Raw genomic sequence first — 19,836 nt, 5'->3', positions numbered from 1 at the left:
TGCAAGACCAGTTCGAGCTTCCGCCAGATCCCCATCGATCGGGGAAGATTCTCCGTCCTCCAGGTGAGGTTCCTGGGCAGGTGAGTCCTGGGTGTTGGACATCCTCCTGATTCAATGGAGAAGAAGTGCAGTGGCCAACACTCAACTCAAGACGCTCTCCAATTTTCATTAGGTGGAAGCTGCTGATGTGACGTCATTTCGCCTCAGCTGTTGTGAGTCTCCCTTTGGAAGGAGAGACGCACAATCCGGGTCGGTCTGAGAGCCTGAACTCCCTGCTCTGAGCGCTCTTGAACTCAGGACGCAGGAAAGGCTCTGCCCGTTTGGCTCCTTTTCTCTCTTTGCATATTTGTAAACAGTCTTTTGGGACAGCAACTCAAAGGTTTGTTTATCTTTTGTTCCACTAGAACTTGGGCAGCCTGGGGAAGCTCCGCACGCCGCCATTTTCCTTTTGAGCCCAGCTGGTACGCCTCCAGGGGGTCAGGAGTCGGACAACCCGTTCACCCCACTCTCACCCATTTGTTTCCGCAATTCCTAACCATTGGTTGAAGGAGGGGAAGGGGAGGAACATAGAGCTACGAAGGCGAGGGCTGGAACATAGAGCTACGAAGGCGAGGGAAGAGCCCCTCCCCTGGACGCCCTTCGAACGGGAGCCGGAAGAGGCGGGGATCCTGCAGCGCCTGCCTCTTCCCCTTCGGCCCAAGAAAGGCGCGTGGAGGAGAGAAGCGGGGCTTTTGGGGCGCCTCCCGGATCGGGACCTGGATGGAGGTGGGGGCGCTGGAGGGGGGGCAGGTCGGGGGTGGGGGGTGAGATTTGCAGGGGAGGGAGAGATAACCAGTTCCCCAGCAGTCTCGCGGGAGGGGGGGGGGCTGCTTTTCCGGGCGTTGCCGATGGTGACCCGCGTGGTTTCTCCTGCACGACCTTCGTGCGAGGCAGTATATTTCTCCTCTGGGTCTTCTCCGGAGGGAGGGGGGTTCAAAGGGAAGAGAGGATCTTTGGGGTCCAGATCCCACCCCCCAGGGGCTGGGAGACTAACGCCACTGCAGGGCCCTAGGGCTTCATCATCGAGGGGAAGGGGTGCAGATTCCTTCCCTGCAAGGAGACCCTGCCTTCCCTTGAATCCTGCCAGCACCAGTGGATGGAATCAAGGGAGAAAGTAACATGCCTTCCATCTCTTTTCTCCCCCCCCCGCTTCCCTCTAATGACTTAGGACACTCCCTCCCTCCCTTAAAGGGACAAAGTCGCAGGTGGGGCTGGGGAGGCAAAGGGGGCTGCGATGAGGGGCAGGAGGGAGGTGGAGGAGCCACCCCTGTAGTGGTGGGCGGCTGCGCTGGGGGCGGGCAGGAGAAGTGGGATTTGCGAGGGAGGGGATCCTTCCTGCACCTTCCCTCGGGGGGGGGGGGGACGTCTCCCAGATCTCTCTCTCTCTCTCTGTGTGTCTGTCTTTTCCTGGATGATCCGGGAGACCCTCAGTCCTTCTTCCAAGGTATTTGCCCTCCAGTTCGTGGCTGTCCCTGGGGAGGAGCAAAGGGGGCTTTGGAAAGAGGCCGAAGAAGCTCCGGTCCTTCCACATGGAGGGCAGGAGGAAAGAAGGACCTGAAGGCAACCCGGCCTCTCCTCCTGGGGCGTTCCCTCTCCCTGCAGGTCTTTTGCAGAGTGAATGGCTCTGAAGGGTCCGTTCCCCACCAGGTGATCCTGAAATGCTTTCTTTTACAGCAGCAGGAACCAAAACCAAGATCACCACCCTCCATTGGTGCCTTTCCCAGCCCCTGTGAGGTTTGGAGTGATCTCAAAGGGAAGAGTGAAGCCTAAGCAAGGTTGGGGGGTTGGAAGACAACACACCAGAAAAGTCCTGAGACCTGAACTCTGCCCGCCTTGGGTTGGCAACCCCACAACACAGGGCGGAGGGCACGGAGGCCGAGGGGCACCTTTGGAGGCTCCTGCTGCATTAGGATCCTTGAGGTGAGAAAAATAACAAATGGTCCCATGAGAACAGAGGGCCTGGTCCAACCCTCAGTCTATTACATCACACGGAGGCTGGTGAAAGGGTTTTCTAGATGTTGATTTCCCTTATCATTTTTAGTGTAGCTTTGGTTTGATTCTTTTAAAGATTTCTAGACTTCCTGTCTTAACTTTTAAAACTGGAATGGGGGAGCTTTTATCTGTGAGGTGGCATGAGATGCTCCTTCCTTCCTTCCTTCCTTCCTTCCTTCCTTCCTTCCTTCCTTTCATTCTCTTTGTCAGTTGCCTTTCTGTGCCTCTTGTTTTCCTGCCTGAAGAAAAGAGAGAGATGGGAATGTTACGTCGTTCAACAGAAACGTGAGGAAGGCACATCCAGGAAGGAAATGGTTTTGGTTTGCTTTATCCATGAAGCCTCCAGGCTGATCCTTCCTATTTTTCTTTTCTCCTAGGAAGGGGTTGAGACTGAGGTGATTTCTCTTGGCTGTTTTTGGGACCAAAAAGGAAGAACGAAATCCCTCCAACATTTGCAAGGTAAGCGAGATTTCAAGAGGTGGTTTAAGTAGCCTTCCCACACACACTGTCCTCTCAGTTTCATTGGCCCAGCAGGGATTTGAATCCAGCTCTCCTGGTTTCCAGTCTGGTACTCGATCCACAACACCACACTTGTGCAAAGTGGTGGTTTTTGAGGGTATGGTTTTCTTTGTATTTTATTTAGGTGTACTTTTTGAAAAAAAAATCATGATGCTGCTCACCCCAAACCCCATGCTCACCAAGGGCAGGTCCTCTTGATAAGAGGCAAACCTTGGCCATCCTGATTTGGGGTGTGTGGGGGTTCCCCTTCAAGTCTCCCTTGTTGTATTCCTTCCCCATTACCCAATAGTTTTGAAAATAAAATTAAAAAATTAAAAAAAAAAGTCTCCCCTGTTGCCTCTTAACAGACAAGCCATAGTGGGGAATTTTGCTTTGCACCATCCACCTGTACTTTGGACTCTAATAATAATTGTTTATCAGGTAACGTCATTTCTGTTCCCACCTTCTTGTGTGGGAGGATAAAAAGGACAATAGACTAAGGCTGAACCCAAACAAGACGGGAGTCCCTGATGTCTGTGATTTGCATGGATCCCAACACATGCTGGGCATTCTTCTGGACCCAAAGCTGTCAATGGAGAACCAGAAAGCAACCATACTCTGATCGGCTAACTTTCCTCTCAGATGAATTACACAGCTGGGCCCTGCCTGGACACCCTGTCACTCCCCGAATTGGTCCACACGCAGTCTCAAGAATAGACTACAGTAATTCTCTTTATGTGGGGCTTCCCTTGGGGCTGACACCACCAGATACAAGAGGGGCAGCGTCTCCTCAGTCCACCGCTCTCCCCCTCCGGTTGTCTCCTCTGGGAAAGCAATTCCACACCCCCGCGTGGGGGCAGGTTCTTCCATTCTGCTTTCTCTCTTTTCTCTTTTCCTGTTTGCGTCCAGTCTCCCCTTATCTTTCGGCTCCATCCTCTTCTCTCCTGTTTGCCCCAGTAGAAAGGTTTCCTGGCTGAGTGATGGTTCCTTCATTTTCCTGATTCTTCTCTTGGTATCATCATCGTCTCCCAGATATGAATCCATGCTTTCTCCATCCAAAAACATTCCCACCCTTATAATAATATCTTACTGTCTTCACCTCTATCGTACTGGCCTCCACTTCTCTCCCTCCCTCCCTCCCTCTCTCCCTCTCTGCTCTTGGTCCTTCTGACTTCTCATATCCTTTTCTCTTCATGGCCAACGGGGGCTTTTCCCCTTTGTCCCTTTTCCCCTCTTTGCTGGCTTGGGCTCCCTCCACTTTGTTTGCCCAAACAAAGTGGAGGGAGACCAAGCTCTCTTTCTCTCATGGGTCTCTTGTGAATCTCCCCCCCCCCCTTTTTGGGGATCCTGAAGAATGAACTGAAAAAGCCGCTTCTACTTTGAGGAACCTTGGAAAGGGAAGAAGCAAATGAAAGATCTGATTATTAATCTCAACGAACACAGAGTTCTGTGGATTGACCTCGAAGTTGCCTTGACAAACTCCCACAGGCTGGCTGGTGGGTCCCCTCCATGTGGGGCGAGCAAGGGAGTGATTCCAAATTAAGAAATTAAAAATGACGTAAGGAAGGGAAGTGAACATTTCTGCCTGGACTTCTCAAGACTTCTTTTACAATCCTGAAACATGTCAGCTGATGGAAGGGAGGTAGGGCTATGCATAGGGCTTCCCTGATGCCCTTGGGGAGGACAAGACGATTATGGGAAGAGGGAAAATAAAACACAACTTAACTTTTCCTGTTGGGTTGGAGCATCCAGTATACTGAGCACTCATGAATGTCATTGTTAAGGACACCTTGGTGCCTCCCTCCAACAGATGATCCAAGAAATAGCTGGAGAGTTAAAAATACTTCTTCACTTTGACCCGGACTGATATTCTGCTTTCTTCTTTTTCTTCTCCTTCTGTTGATGCTGCTGCTTTATTTGGTTAGCATGGCTTTGAGCAGACCTGTTGAAATAAATGAAATGAACAAACACACTCTCTTCTTTCTTATCCAATCTGTTTTCAGCATGGCTAGGGAAGGACCCCATCTTTAGTTTGGAGTCCTAAATCTTCTTTCCTGATGCATCGTTTATCTCTTACTGCATGACTGAACTTTAACCTTTTAATAGACATTCAGATCCTGACAGGTCAAATGCCCCTAATTGTGGGCAAAACACTGCAAGTGGTCTCATGCTTTCCTTAGTTTAGTTCATAGGAAACAACAACAATTTATCATCTTCTTATCTTTATTTTTAGTAAACCTCATTTATAATCCAGAACCTCAACATTACTCCTAAGGGACAGTATGGCAAAAGTTCTGTCAAAATGCATAAATTTTGTTGTTGCTAAGTTGTGTCTGACTCTTCGTGACCCCATGGACCAGAGCATGCCAGGCCCTCCTGTCTTCCACTGCCTCCCTGAGTTTGGCCAAATTCATGTTGGTAGCTTTGATGACACTGTCCAACCATCTCATCCTCTGTCATCCCGTTCTCCTCTTGCCCTCACACTTTCCCAACTTCAGGATCTTTTCCAGGGAGTCTTCTCTTCTCATGAGATGGCCAAAGTATTGGAGCCTCAGCTTCAGGATCTGTCCTTCCAGTGAGCACTCAGGGTTGATTTCCTTCAGAATGGATAGGTTTGTACACCTTACAGTCCAGGGGACTCTCAAGAGCCTCCTCCAGCACCACAATTCAAAAGCATCAATTCTTCGGCGGTCAGCTTTCTTTATGATCCATCTCTCACTTCCATACATCACTACAGGAAAAACCATAGCTTTGACTATGCGGACTTTCGTTGGCAAGGTGATGTCTCTGCTTTTTAGGATGCTGTCAAGGTTTGTCATCGCTATCCTCCCAAGAAGCAAGCGTTTTTTAATTTCGTGGCTGCTGTCACCATCTGCAGTGATCATGGAGCCCAAGAATGTAAAAATTGTCACTGCCTCCATGTCTTCCCCTTCTATTTCCCAGGAGGTGATGGGATCAGTGGCCATGATCTTAGTTTTTCTGATGTTGAGCTTCAGACCATTTTTTGCACTCTCCTCTTTCACCCTCATTACAAGGTTCCTTAATTCCTCCTCACTTTCTGCCATCAGAGTGGTATCATCTGCATATCAGAGGTTGTTGATATTTCTTCCAGCAATCTTGATTCTGGCTTGGGATTCCTCCAGTCCAGCCTTTCGCATGATGTATTCTGCATATAAGTTAAATAAGCATGGGACAGTATAAAGCCTTGTCGTATTCCTTTCCCAATTTTGAATCAATCAGTTGTTCCATATCAAATTCTAACTGTTGCTTCATGTCCCATATATAGATTTCTCAGGAGATAGATAAGGTGGTCAGGCAGTCCCATTTTGTTAAAGGCTTGCCATAGTTTGCTATGTTCCACACAGTCAAAGGCTTTTACATAATCAGTGAAGCAGAAGATTTTTTTTTTTTTGGAACTCTCTGGCTTTTCTCTTTATCCACCGCATGTTAGCAATATGGTCCCTTGTTCCTCTGCCCTTTTGAAATCCAGCTTGTACTTCTGGGAGTTATCGGTCCCCATACTACTTGCTAGCATGTGTGAAATGAGTGAAATTGTACGGTAGTTGGAGCATTCTTTGGCACTGCCCTTCTTTGGAATTGGGATGTAGACTGATCGTTTCCAGTCCTCTGGCCACTGTTGAGTTTTCCAAACTTGCTGGCATATTGAGTGTAGCACCTTAACAGTGTCATCTTTTGAGAATTTAAGTAGTTCCACTGGAATGCCATCACCTCCACTGGCATTGTTGCTAGCCATGTTTTCTAAGGCGCACTTGACTTCGCTCTCCAAGATGCCTGGCTCAAGGTCAGCAACCACACTATCTGGGTTGTCTGAGATATCGAAATGTTTAATCAACTTTGAGAAATTCTTCTCTAATTTTCTGGAAATTTAAGTACAATCATTGGGGAGAATTTGAGAAGGTAAAAAAGTTAATCTACTTTGAATTTGATGCACTTATTTGTCTGTGGAAATGATCCTCCTTTCATTACTCCTCCCTCCTAAAGGTCCCTTAGTGAAGAGCCCTTCCAACCTCAAGCCCAAAGGAACATCCTCCGATCTGGCCTCATCCCCTCCTTGATTCTCTACCCTCACCTTTTTGCCTGTTGTTCCGTCCTCCTCCGTGAATCAGGCAGAGCCGGAACACATCATTCCTTATTCCTGCAGATTTTGGAAGTGGTTGTTTAACTTCTTTTTCTAATCTACTAGATGATGAACAGGAGAAGAATTGCCCAGCAACATCTGGGGCAACTTGGGCAGGAACTGATAATCAAGCAAGAAAACAGAGAATTGAAAATTGGAGTGGGCACGTATGGATTTTACATGAAAGGACTGATGCAGGGGAGAAACCACATAAATGCATGTCACCTCAGTAGACATCAAGGAACACATGTAGAGGAGAAACTGTATCAATGTATGGAAGGTAGAAAAAATTTCAGTCAGAACAAGAGCCTCCATATACACAAAACAAGTCGCTATGATGAGAAACCACATAAATGCATGGAATGTGGAAAGAGCTTTATTAGGAGTGATGAGCTTAGGTTACATGAAAGGACTCACACTGGGGAGAAACCATATAAATGCATAGAATGTGGAAAGAGCTTCAGTCAGAATTGTAACCTTAGGTCACATGAAAGAACTCACACTGGGAAGAAACCATATAAATGCATAGAATGTAGAAAGAGCTTTACTAGCAGTGGTGCCCTTAGGTTACATCAAAGGACTCACACTGGGGAGAAACCATATAAATGCATGGAATGTGGAAAGAGCTTTACTAGCAGTGGTGCCCTTAGGTCACATCAAAGGACTCACACTGGGGAGAAACCACATAAATGCATGGAATGTGGAAAGAGCTTCTCTTGGAGCAATGGCCTTAGGTCACATGAAAGAACTCACACTGGTGAGAAACCACATAAATGCATGGAATGTGGGAAGAGCTTTAGTCAGAGTGGTGTCCTTAGGAAACATGAAAGAACTCACACTGGGGAGAAACTACATAAATGCATAGAATGTGAAAAGAGCTTTATTCGTAGTTGTCACCTTAGGTTACATCAAAGGACTCACACTGGGGAAAAACCACATAAATGCGTAGAATGTGGAAAAAACTTTAGTCAGAGTGGTGTCCTTAGGTCACATGAAAGAACTCACACTGGGGAGAAACCACATAAATGCATAGAATGTGAAAAGAGCTTTAGTCAGAGTGGTCAACTTAAGTTACATCAAAGAATTCATACTGGGGAGAAACCGTATAAATGCATGGAATGTGGAAACAGCTTTATTCGTAGTTGTCATCTTAGATCACATCAAAGGACTCACACCAGGGAGAAACCATATAAATGCATGGAATGTGGAAAGAGCTTCAGTTGGAGTAGTAAACTTAGGTCACATGAAAGAACTCACACTGGGGAGAAACCATATAAATGCATAGAATGTGGAAAGAGCTTTAGTCAGATTAGTAGCCTTAAGTCCCATGAAAGAACTCACACTGGGGAGAAACCATAGAAATGCATCGAATGTGGAAAGAGCTTTATTCAGATCTACTGATAAGAAGGCATAAGCAGCTGATTCAGTTTTGTGCTGGTTTCAACTGGAAAGAAGAAACAACCAAATGCTGACGTAATGCAAAACAGAGAGAAAGGACAGAGAATTGAGTGTGTTTTGAAATGCCACTTGTGATGTGTTTTATTTCTATCATTAATTAACAGAGATATAAAATAGACATGGAGCCTTGTGCTAAAACTGGGAATAAGCATATATTTTACAATGGAAGCTTTTACAAAATCAGTGTAGAAAGAGAAAAGGGTGGATGTTCTAAGGCTAACCGATGAAAGAAAAGGAAGTACAGTGGTGCCCCGCATAGCGATGTTAATCTGTTCCGGATTAATCGTCACTATCCAGAAACATCGCTATACTGATAGGAAAACCCCATAGGAAAGCATTAAACTCTGTTTAATGCGTTCCTATGGGGCGAAAACTCAACGTTATGCAAAGATTCTCTATCCAGCCGCCATTTTCACCGCCTCGGTAAGTGAGGAAATAGCGTGAAAACGCATGTGGCGGCCATTTTGTTTACCTGGTGGCCATTTTGGAACCTCCAATCAGCTGTTTTTAAACATCGCAATGCGAAGATCGGTAAGTACCGATCATCCCAATGCGATTTTTTACCTATTAAAACATCACAATGCGATCGTGAAAACAATCACAAAAACAAATCGCTATGCGGATTCGTCATTAAACGGGGTGCTCGTTATGCGAGGCACCACTGTAGTGAATAGAGATAAGCTGCCATTTGTTTTAGAGGGCTTTACCCTCATAAATAATACTAGTAGTGTTTTAAAGAGGTTAACAATGAATAAGTTTTCTCTATTTTTTATTAACAAATTTATATATCCTTTATTATTTATGAAGAACTAGGCATCTCTATGCTATTGTAGTGAGAGTATTCTGCTTTATCATGGCAGGGATTGTTGGAAGGAGTGGAAATTTTGGTTTTTCAACCTCTGGTCTCTGTACTGCACTCGGTCGGAGGTGACCAAATCCTTTGATCCTTAACATCTGAGCTTCTCAGAGCCTGGGAAACCCAAGCCTTGGGAAGATTTGGTTTTGCTGCCTGATACATAATAAAGGAATATAAATACAGTGGTGCCTCGCTTAACGAATGCACCATTTAACAATGAATCCGCATAGCGATCTGTTTTTTCAGATTGTAATGCGATCGCATTGCGATGTTTTACTGGGTAAAACATCGCATTGCGACAATCGGTAAGCATTTCGCTTACTGATCTTCGCATTGCGATGTTTTTTTAAACAGCTGATTGGCGGTTCCAGAATGGCCGCCACAACCGTTTTCGCGCCCTGCCCTTCCTTACCGACGGTGCGAAAATGGTGGTGCTATGTAGGAACATCGCTGAACAGTGAGTTTATCCCCCATAGGAATGCATTAAATGAAGTTTAATGCGTTCCTATGGGCTTTTACGTTCCGTTTAGCGATGTTTCCACATACAGATGATTAATCCAGAACGGATTAACGTCGCTATGCGGGGCACCACTGTATTGTGAGATACCTCCCACAATCTATTATTAGAAAGGAACAAAGAACTGTAGATTTTTGGTTTCATGGAGTACAACAGAACCATGAAACTGATGCCAGGTGAAAGTCCTTGAAAGAGCAGAAATATAACTGAGAGACAGAAACAGCGAGAACAAAATTTTCTCTGTGTTAACAACACATTTTGAGCCAAATAGTGGTTTTTACTTTGTATATTTTTATTTTTAAAGTATTTCTTTATGTCTTTCATTGAAAATGATAAGTTTTTTTCCTTTTTATCATGGTATTCTTAGGACGTTTGAAGTGTTCTGTAGATATATTCTCTGTCTTTCTAGATTATGAGCTCCAGTGTTTTAATGTGTTTATATTTTAGATTCAAACGTCTTTAATTTTCACTATTATCTAAATTTTTACAAGGTGCAGGGATGTATTTTAAGTAAGCCTGAAGTTTATGCATAACTGTATGATGTTTGGATTTGAAGATCTGTACCAACAAGTTTTTCCTCATGCCTGCACCACTGCCTTACATATTTTTTTGGATTTAGTATATTTAAGTATTGAACCTAGAAATGATGTAAATAAATGAACTTGTACAGAACTATCAAGTTTTGGAATTGCCTGAAATCATTACAACAATGAAAAGACTTCTTATAAGATACCCAGATGAGCTTCAAACATCTTCTCACTGGTTGTGTGAGGGAGAAAGTCAGGCTGAACCCATCCTGACTGGATTGCTGTCCTTTCCTGAGAAGAGGGAAAAACCATAGGCGGAACGTATGACCCGTCAGAGGAGTGACACCTGTCGTCGGGGGAGTCGCTGGTAACATCTGCCGTCCCCAGGCACTGGGTGAGAGACAGTGCCTGGGAGTATTTCTGGCCTGCACTCCCCTGCCCTTCAGGACCGGGACCCTGCTGCTGCTGCTGCTGCTGCTGCTGCTGCTGCTTTGGGCAACCCCACCCCTTCCTCAACACCAGCCACCTGGCTGGGAGGGGAGAAGGGGCATTAGAAGGGTGTGTGGGTTTGTTCTTGTTTGTTTGTTTTAACTGTTAGTATTACTAATTGCCATCAGGTTGCATAGAGACCCACAGTGGACCTGATGGAACAGGAAGGGGGGAGGGCGTTGGAGGGGGCAGCCATTGAGGTGGTGCTGGGTAGGGGAAGGAATGGTGGTGGGGGTAGAACATGCCCACATAGGAGAAGAGAGGTTAGATATCTTACATCTATCCCCTCTTCTAGTCCTACCTCCAACCAAATGGTATCAGGCGACCATATCAGCAAACCCTCGAGCCACACAGTGCTGTTGATGAACGCCAGGTCAGTACAAAACAAAACTGCCCTCATCCATGATGTAATTCTGGATGAGGGGGCTGACCTGGCGTGCATTACTGAGACCTGGGTGGGAGAGGAAGGTGGTGTCCCCCTCTCCCAGCTGTGTCCTCCTGGGTACTCAGTCCAGCACCAGTGTCGCTCAGAGGGTCGGGGAGGGGGAGTTGCTATAGTCTATAGGAGTTCTATCTCCTTGACCAGGCTTCCTATCCCTTTGAGAGGAGGTCTTGAGGGCCTGTATTGTGTGTTGGGCTCACGAGACAGATTAGGGATTCTGTTGGTGTACCGCCCACCCTGCTGCGTACCAACAGTCTCCCTACCTGAGCTGACGGAGGCAGTCTCAGACCTGGTGTTGAGGACTCCCAGGCTGCTGGTGCTGGGGGACCTCAGCATCCATGCTGAGGCTGCCTTGACTGGGGCAGCTCAGGACTTCATGGCCGCCATGACAACCATGGGGCTGTCTCAATGTGTCATCGGCCTGACACATGAGAAGGGCCACACCTTGGACCTGGTTTTCACAACGGGACTGGAAGGTGGTGGTTTGGATGTGGAGGGGCTGGTCGTGACCCCATTGTCATGGTCAGACCACTTCCTGGTCAAATTCAGTCTATTAGCTTCTTCTTCCCTCTGCAAGGGTGGGGGATCGATTAAGATGATCCGCCCCTGGAGACTAATGGATCCGGATGGTTTCCTGAATGCTCTGGGGGAGTATCCGTCTGATATGGTTGGCGCTCCTGTCGAAGCTCAGGTCACCCTATGGAATAGGGAGATGACCCGGGCGGTTGACACGATTGTGCCTAAGCGCCCTCTCCCTGCTCGCCGAGCCCAGACAGCTCCCTGGTATACTTCTGAACTGCGGGCGATGAAGCAAGAGGGGAGACGGCTAGAGCGCAGGTGGAGGAAGTCCCGCTGGGAATCCGATCGAGCACGACTTAGAGCCCATTATCGGGCCTATTTCGTGGCAATACGGCTGGCGAAACGGCAATATTTCTCCAGCCGTATTGCTTCCTCAGAATGTCGTCCAGCAGAGCTGTTTCGGGTGGTCCGGGATCTTCTTCAACCAGGAAACCCGGTGGAGGTCCCGGACTGCTCATCAGCTCGCTGTGATGAGTTTGCGATTCATTTTGAGGAAAAAATCGCTCAGATTCGCAGTGGGCTGGACTCCACTGTTACTGCAAAATCGGAAGATGTGTCCAGTGTGCCGTGCTTAGGTCAAACTTTAATGGATGAGTTTCAATTGTTGAGACCCGAGGATGTGGACAGGGTGCTTGGATCTGTCCGTTCTACCACCACGCCGCTCGACCCTTGCCCATCTTGGCTAATTGGAAGATCTGCCAGGGGGGTTCGCACTTGGGTCCAGGAGGCCGTGAACGCCTCTCTGAGAGAGGGAGTGGTCCCTACCGCCTTGAAAGAGGCGGTAATTCGCCCACTCCTTAAAAAGCCTAACCTGGACCCAAGGCTGGTGGTCAACTACCGACCAGTGGCGAACCTTCCTTATTTGGGCAAGGTGTTGGAGCGGGTTGTGGCCGGGCAACTCCAGGCGCTGCTGGATGAAACGGATTTTCTGGATCCATTTCAATCGGGTTTCAGGCCGGGTTTTGGTACAGAGACAGCCTTGGTCGCCCTGTATGATGACCTTTGCCGGGAGAGAGACAGGGGGAGTGTGACCCTGTTGATACTCCTGGACCTCTCAGCGGCTTTCGACACCATCGACCATGGTGTCCTTCCGGATAGGCTGGCTGGGTTAGGAGTTGGGGACACTGTTTTACGGTGGTTCCGCTCCTTCCTAGCTGTCCGTATCCAGAGGGTGGTGCTGGGGGACAGTTGCTCTGCCCCATGGCATTTATGTCATGGGGTTCCTCAGGGCTCGATACTGTCCCCCATGCTGTTTAACATCTACATGAAACCGCTGTGAGAGGTCATCAGGAGGTTTGGGCTGAGGAGTCAGCAATATGCTGACGACACTCAGCTCTACCTCTCGTTTTCCACCAATCCAGGTGAGGCGGTTTCTGTGCTGAACTCGTGTCTGGACCTGATAATGGACTGGATGAGGGTTAATAAATTGAAACTCAATCCAGACAAGACGGAAGTGCTGTTAGTGGGTGCTTCGCCGGACAGGTTGGAGGGCCACTTCCCTGTCCTGAATGGGGTTACACTCCCCCTAAGGGACAGGGTCCGCAGCTTGGGGGTGCTCCTGGACCCCAGTCTAATACTGGAAGCCCAGGTGGACTCGGTGGCCAGGGGCGCCTTCCTTCAGCTGCAGAAACTATACCAGCTACGGCCATACCTGGACGAGTGGAGTCTCATGACAGTTACACATGCACTGGTAACATCTCGTATTGATTATTGCAATGCGCTCTACGTGGGGCTGCCTTTGAAGACGGTCCGGCGACTGCAACTGGTCCAGAATCGAGCTGCGCGGCTGGTGAGTGGTGGGGCCGCCAGAGAGCACATCAAGCCGATTCTGTATAATTTACACTGGTTACCAGTTGCTGTCCGGGCCCAATTCAAAGTGCTTGTTTTGACATATAAAGCCCTAAACGGCTTGGGCCCTGGATACTTGAAGAACCACCTCCTTCCATATGAGCCTACAAGGCTGTTAAGATCTAGCCAGGGGGCCCTTTTGAAAGAGCCATCCCTCAAGGAGGTAAGAGGGATGGCTTGTAGACAAAGGGCCTTCTCGGCAGCTGCCCCCAGACTATGGAACGCCCTCCCAACTGAAATTCACCTGGCGCCGACACTGATGATATTTCGGCGCCAGGTCAAAACCTTCCTGTTCCAGAAGGCTTTTAATTGAAATAACATTAACTGTGGGTCTTAATGATGGCAATTTTAATTGTATTTTTTAATTGTATTTTAATTGTATTTTAACTGTATTTTAATCATTTTATTTTATTGCATTGAATTTTAATTGTTGTAAGCCGCCCAGAGACCTTTGGGTAGAGTGGGCGGCATATAAATTAAATAAATAAATAAATAAATAAATAAATTGGGATAATGGAAAAATAGAGAGATGAGAAGGGTCACAGAGAAAAAAAGGATAGAAATAGTTCCAGGTGAAGAATCAAAGGTTAACACCAATCAGGGTATGGGAGAGTCTGGAAATAAAGAGTCTGAGGTGTCTATGGTGGAAGTTCCAGTGAGGGAAGCAGAAGGTCTATCAAAGGAAAGGAAGGATCCACCGAGTAAAGGAACATTAGGAGCTGCAGAGGTGCAGGAGAAAAAGAAAGGAGTAAGAGAGGAGGAGGGAAGAGAAATCTATCTTGGGGAACCATCAAGAAGTGAGACAGCGGAAGGTGGAGAGGTAGAAGGGTAAAAGAAGGAGAGGGTATTACCACAAGGCTGGGTGTGGATATGAATGGAGAAATTCTGGAATTGAAGTGCAATTCTGGGAGAACTTGATACCTCATGAAGAGGCAGAAAGGAGTCAGAAGTAAGACTGGAGAAGCCCTCATATTGGGTAGATAAAGAGGTAAGAGAGTGGGGCAGAAAGATGAGGGGGAGAGAGGCAAGCTAGCTGAAGAGAGAAAGGGAGAGATAGACCAACCCCTCAGAGAGGGCTTTTGGCAGGACCCCGGTGGGTCAGTTACAGGGGTAACTGTACATCTCTAGATGCCTTAGAATATTGAACCCCCACAGTCTGGTTTCATTGTGGGAAACACCCTTTTTCTCCAATACAGTGGGGTCTCTACTTAGGAACGTCTCTACTTAAGAACAATCCAACTTAAGAACAGCTCCATTTGCTAAATTTTGCTTCTACCTGAGAACAGAAATCCAAGATAAGAACAGGAAAAAAAAAACCTTTCCTGCTCTTTTTTTAACCTTAGGTCATCTTAGGTTAAAAAAAAAATCTCCCCCTAGTGGTAGAGTACGTATTAACCAGCTTTGAATTAGTTCCTATGGGAACTAATGCTTCAATGTACGAACGCACCTCTACATAAAAAAAACAGCCAGAACGGATTAATTGGTTTTCAGTCCATTCCTGTGGGAAATTTTGCTTCAACTTAAGAACGTTTCAACTTAAGAACACCATTCCAAAATGGATTAAGTTCTTAAGTAGAGGTTCCACTGTAGTTTCTATGGATGGAAAAGAGCAGATACGGATTAAATGGTTTTCAATGCATTCCTATGGGAAATGCAGATTCAACATAAGAACTTTTCAACTTGAGAACCACCTTCCAATACGGATTAAATTCTTAAGTAGAGACCCCACTGTACTATCAACATCAATGAATTGTAGAATAGCCAGCCTTGCCTGGGAGGTCTGTAAATTTCTGTAGGATTCCTGTGGAGTCAGGTATCCTAATGAAGTTCTGACCTGTAATATCAAAGAGGTCATACAGGGGAGAGGCCATTGAAGTGCATGGAATGTAGGAGGACCGTCAATGAAAGGACTCACACTGAGGAGAAACCACATAAATGCATAGAATGTGGAAAGTCAAGGATCTAATACAAAGGGGAAACGTTTGAAATGCAAAGAATGTGGGAACAACTTCAGGCTCAGCAGAAACTTAAGGATACATAAAAAAACCCACACGGAGTAATTTTATAAGTCTGTGGTGTGAGGAAAGGGTTTGTGTGACAGTGGAGCACCTATGAAATGTTGAAGACCTCAGGGATGGGGGAAATTCCCTCCGTATCACATGATTGCCATGGGAGTAAGATTTGAGAAGATCCCAAGGAAACAACAGACAAACTTCATGGTTCCTTACATGGATAAAAGTTGAGCGAATAAACGACAGATGCCTCCATTACTTAGAGCACATAACAACATGACTGAGAAATAATAGTGTGAAGTCTGGATTCCCACTTTTCTGTTTTTCTTACAGTTCCCATTAATGTTAGAGCTTGCTAATACATTTCTGCTATATTTATTTCTTTGTTGGAAATATTTTCTCCTTAGAAAGGACCCAAGGGTGGTTTACATCATTAAAATAAAAAAAATAAAGCTATAAAGGGTAACTACAAATACTTAAAAGGATCAAAGTGGGGGTATTGTGGTCCCTGTGAGCAGCCGAAACCAACAATCTAGCTGCTGCATTTTGGACCCACTGAAGCTTCTTGACATTGTGGGTTGAAAACATGATATAGGTATGTGAACTATGCTCCATTCAGTATCCCACCATGAGAAGCTCCGGTGTGCATGGCTAAAATAGAAAACCCCTTTTTAGCAGGATTAGAGAAGCATGCCTGTTGTCTCCAGCATACCTCTCTTCCCAAAAGCTGAGGAGGGCGACCTGTCCATCTGTTGTTTTGTTTCCAAACTATGAGATTGCTGAAGCAGCTCAAAATAGAAGTCAGACCAGTTCCTCTACATTCTTGGCCCAACACTTTAAAAAAGTGTGTCATCCAAAGGAAAGCCCTAAACCTCCATCAGATGTGGGAAAGGCTTCATTGATGGGTGGGGGGAAGCTGGCAAGGACCCAGTGAGATCTCAGAGGTGGGTCAACAGTTAAAGAGCAAGTGGCTTGGGATCTTTCCATGGGTCTACTCCAGCTGATCCCAATGATTCCTGAGATGTGTTCCCTTGTCTCTTAGTCTATTATGATACTGCACAGCGATAAGAGTGTACTAGTATAAAAATGGAGTTTTGAATGGCTTGTGGGGGGAAGGATGTTTCACCTTGCCCCCACCCTGAGGACAGCTATGTGTTTCCTTCAGGCTGTGTGCCTGAGGGCGATACCTTTGGCACTCAGCAAGTCCAACCCCCTACTCAATGCAGGAACACAAATCAAAGGAAATCTGCAGGTAGCTATCTAAATTTCTCTCGAATCCCTCCAGTGTTGGAGCGCTCACCATCTCTCAAGATAAATGGTTCCACTGTCTTACTGCTCTAACAGTTAGGATGTTTTTTCCTGATATTCAAGCAAAGTGTGGGTTGATCAAGAACAAGTTCTGCTCCTCCTCTAAATGAAAGCCTTTCTTTAAAAAGTGCTAACAGGTCTCCCCCTCAATCTTCTTTTCTCAAGGCTAAACATGTCCAGTTTATTCAGTCATTCCTCATACAGCCCCCTAATTGTCCTTGTTGCCCTCCTCTGAATTTGTTCCAATTTTGCCAGCATCCTTCTTGAAGTGCAGTGTCCAGAAATTGACAAAGTCCTAGATGAGGCCTAACTAGGGCCTGAATACAGGGGAAACTAGTATCTTGAGGATTTGGAGACTACTTCCATTAATGCATCCTAAAAGAGCAAATTGCTAACATGTGCTGGGTTATGGAGAAAGCCAGAGAGTTCCAGAAAAACATCTACTTCTGCTTCATTGACTATGCAAAAGTCTTTGACTGTGTGGACCACAGCAAACTATGGCAAGTCCTTAAAGAAATGGGAGTGCTTGACCACCTTACCCGTCTCCTGAGAAATCTATATGTGGGACAGGAAGCAGTGCCTGACCACCTTGTCTATCTCCTGAGAAACCTATATGTGGGACAGGAAGCAATAATTAGAATTGGATATTAGAATTGGATATTGATTCAAAATTGGGAAAGGAGTACGACAAGGCTGTATATTGTCCCCCTGCTTATTTACCTTCTATGCAGAATACATCATGCGAAAGCCTGTACTGTGACATTATAAAGACTTACGTTCCTCCCCCCCCCTACTGTTAAGAGAGGATTTCTTATGATTTGACGGAAAAGTAGATGATGACACGTCCCTGAAACGGGAGACAGAATCTGTTGTCAACTCTGAAATGTACAAGCTGGTACAGAATAAAGATATTTTGTTAGAAATTCATGGTGCCTCTCAGTTGTCATTACATTGAAATCTAGACGAGGGAAAGAAGGGAACTACACAGAATCACATTCTCCCTTATTCTGATCAGTGGCATACCCCGCACTTTGACACCCATCCAGCAGAAGATTCTGGCAGAGTGGGGAAGAGCTCATTGTGAGTGACAAAGCAGAGGGATGTATTCACGAAGGCTTTGACGGCCGGGATCTGAGGGTTGTTGTGGGTTTTTCAGGCTCTTTGGCTATGTTCTGAAGGTTGTTCTTCCTGATGTTTTGCCAGTCTCTGTGGCTGGCATCTTCAGAGGACTGGAGTAGAAACTCTGTCCATGCTCTGTTGGTGTTTGTTGGTATTTATAGCTGTGGGAACAGCTTTTGTCTTTTTTCAGGAGATAGGGTGATCAGCATGTTTTTGTTGTGATAAGGGAGGGGGAGGAGGGAGAGTTTATCTATCACTGTGATTGATGGGTGTCGTTAGCTGGTCTTTTTTGTGCAATGATTCCCGGCCCTTGTGGCTGGGTAGGGTTCGTTGACCTTTTTCAGGTTGTATTTTTCAGAATGGGGCACCAGGCCGTGTTTAGTTTTAGGCCTTCTTCTTTCCTGTTGAAGTTGTGTTTATGTTTATGGATTTCAATGGCTTCCCTGTGCATTCTAACTTAGAAATTGCTGGTGTTGTCCAGTATTTCAGTATTTAAATAGAATTTCACATCTAGCTTGTTTTAGGGCATGTTCCGGTTGTTTTAATCTGCAGTGTCTCTCATGTTCTTTGATTCTGGTGTGAATGCTGCATTTTGTGGTTCCAATATATACCTGTCCACAACTGCAAGGTCTCTGGTATACTCCTGCAGTGGTGAGGGGGTCCCTTTTGTCCTTTGCTGACTGTAACATTTGTTGTGTTTTTGTGGTGGGTGAGAATACCGTTTGTAGGTTGTGTTTTTTCAAAAGTTTCCCCATGCGGTCCATGACCCCTTTGATGTGTGGCAGAAATACTTTATTTGTCGATGGCTGTTTTTCTTCTTCAGTTTGGTGTTATTTTCTTGGTTTGATGGCTCTTTAGATTTCATTCTTGGAATAGGCATTCACCTGTAGGTTTGAGATGGTTCAGATGGTTGAGTTCGGTGCTGAGAAATTGAGCTTCACAGTTCCGATTTGCCTGGTCTACCAGTGTTTTGATTATGCCTCTTTTCTGTTGTGGGTGGTGGTTGGAGTTTTTGTGTAGGTACCGGTCTGTGTGGGTGGGTTTTCTGTAGACCTTGTGTCCCAATAGGAGGTCTGTTTTGCTTGCTCAGCACCATTGGAGGACTGGCAGGGGTCCCCTGCGACCACGATCGCCGGCTTCTGAAGCCTCTGAAGACTTCCCCAGCACCATTTTTGAATTTCACACCCTTTCCCCCTGCCTTTTTCCATTCAGAGGCTTGCTGAGCACCATCGGAGGGAAACCTCCGAATGGAAAAAGGGTGGGAAATTCAAAAATGGTGCTGGGGAAATCTTCAGAGGCTTCAAAAGCCAGTGATCACGGTTGAGGGGGACCCCCGCCAGTCCTCCGATAGTGCAGGGGAAGCCTTCGGAGACTTCCCCTGCACCTTCGGAAGACTGGAGGGGGACCTCTGAAAGTGGCTATCACGGTTGCAGGGGACCCCCACCAGTCCTCAGCTCCCTACCTGGTAAGTGACTTTTTCAGAGTTTTTTGGCCCATAGGAACACATTAAATAAATTTCAATGCATTCCTATGAGAAAACGTACCTCGCAAGCCAAAAATATCTTCATCTTGCAGGGCACCTAACAACTCGCAAGACGCTTTCGTCTTGCGAGTTTTTCATTGCCCAAGGCATTTGTCTTATGAGGTACCACTGTATGTCTGATGGAGCGGAAAGGGGCCACATGTTTTTGCCTTGTTTAATTTCTTTGCATTTTACCTGATATGCTTTGCGCTGGCACTGAACTGACACTAAGTTTCGAGGAAGACTCTGTGGTAATTCTAGCATGAGACCCACCAGTGCTAGGTTTTCAGTGAAATGAGGGCTGGAGTCCCTGAAGTCTAGATGTTCTGTGCTCTCCTGAGAAATTCATCAACAAATTCAATGCTATAATGTGGGTGGATGTTTTTCAAATGACCTGAACCAATGGCTACATGCAAGACAAGCAAGAAATGCATGCATGGAAAGACATTGTGGAGAACCCTTGTCTCCAAAAAATCTTTAAGTTTATACCCA

The 19,836-nt window shown here is 46.3% G+C and overlaps 1 protein-coding gene across 1 annotated transcript in view; it reads left to right on the top strand.

Moving 5' to 3' along the window:
* The first annotated feature begins 404 nt into the window (after positions 1-404).
* The window catches only part of LOC140703803 (uncharacterized), a 276,588-nt gene continuing 257,156 nt past the window's right edge, over positions 405-19,836 (top strand). The window contains exon 1 of the mRNA XM_078387459.1: positions 405-765. The gene's annotated coding sequence lies outside the window, so the exon portion shown is untranslated. The remainder of the gene's footprint in view (positions 766-19,836) is intronic.

The sequence above is a fragment of the Pogona vitticeps genome, chromosome 2, assembly GCF_051106095.1.
Source record: "Pogona vitticeps strain Pit_001003342236 chromosome 2, PviZW2.1, whole genome shotgun sequence".
In the NCBI taxonomy this organism is placed as follows: Eukaryota; Metazoa; Chordata; class Lepidosauria; order Squamata; family Agamidae; genus Pogona; species Pogona vitticeps.
The sequence above is the reverse complement of the archived record's forward strand: the minus strand, read 5'-3'. Positions and strand labels throughout refer to the sequence as shown.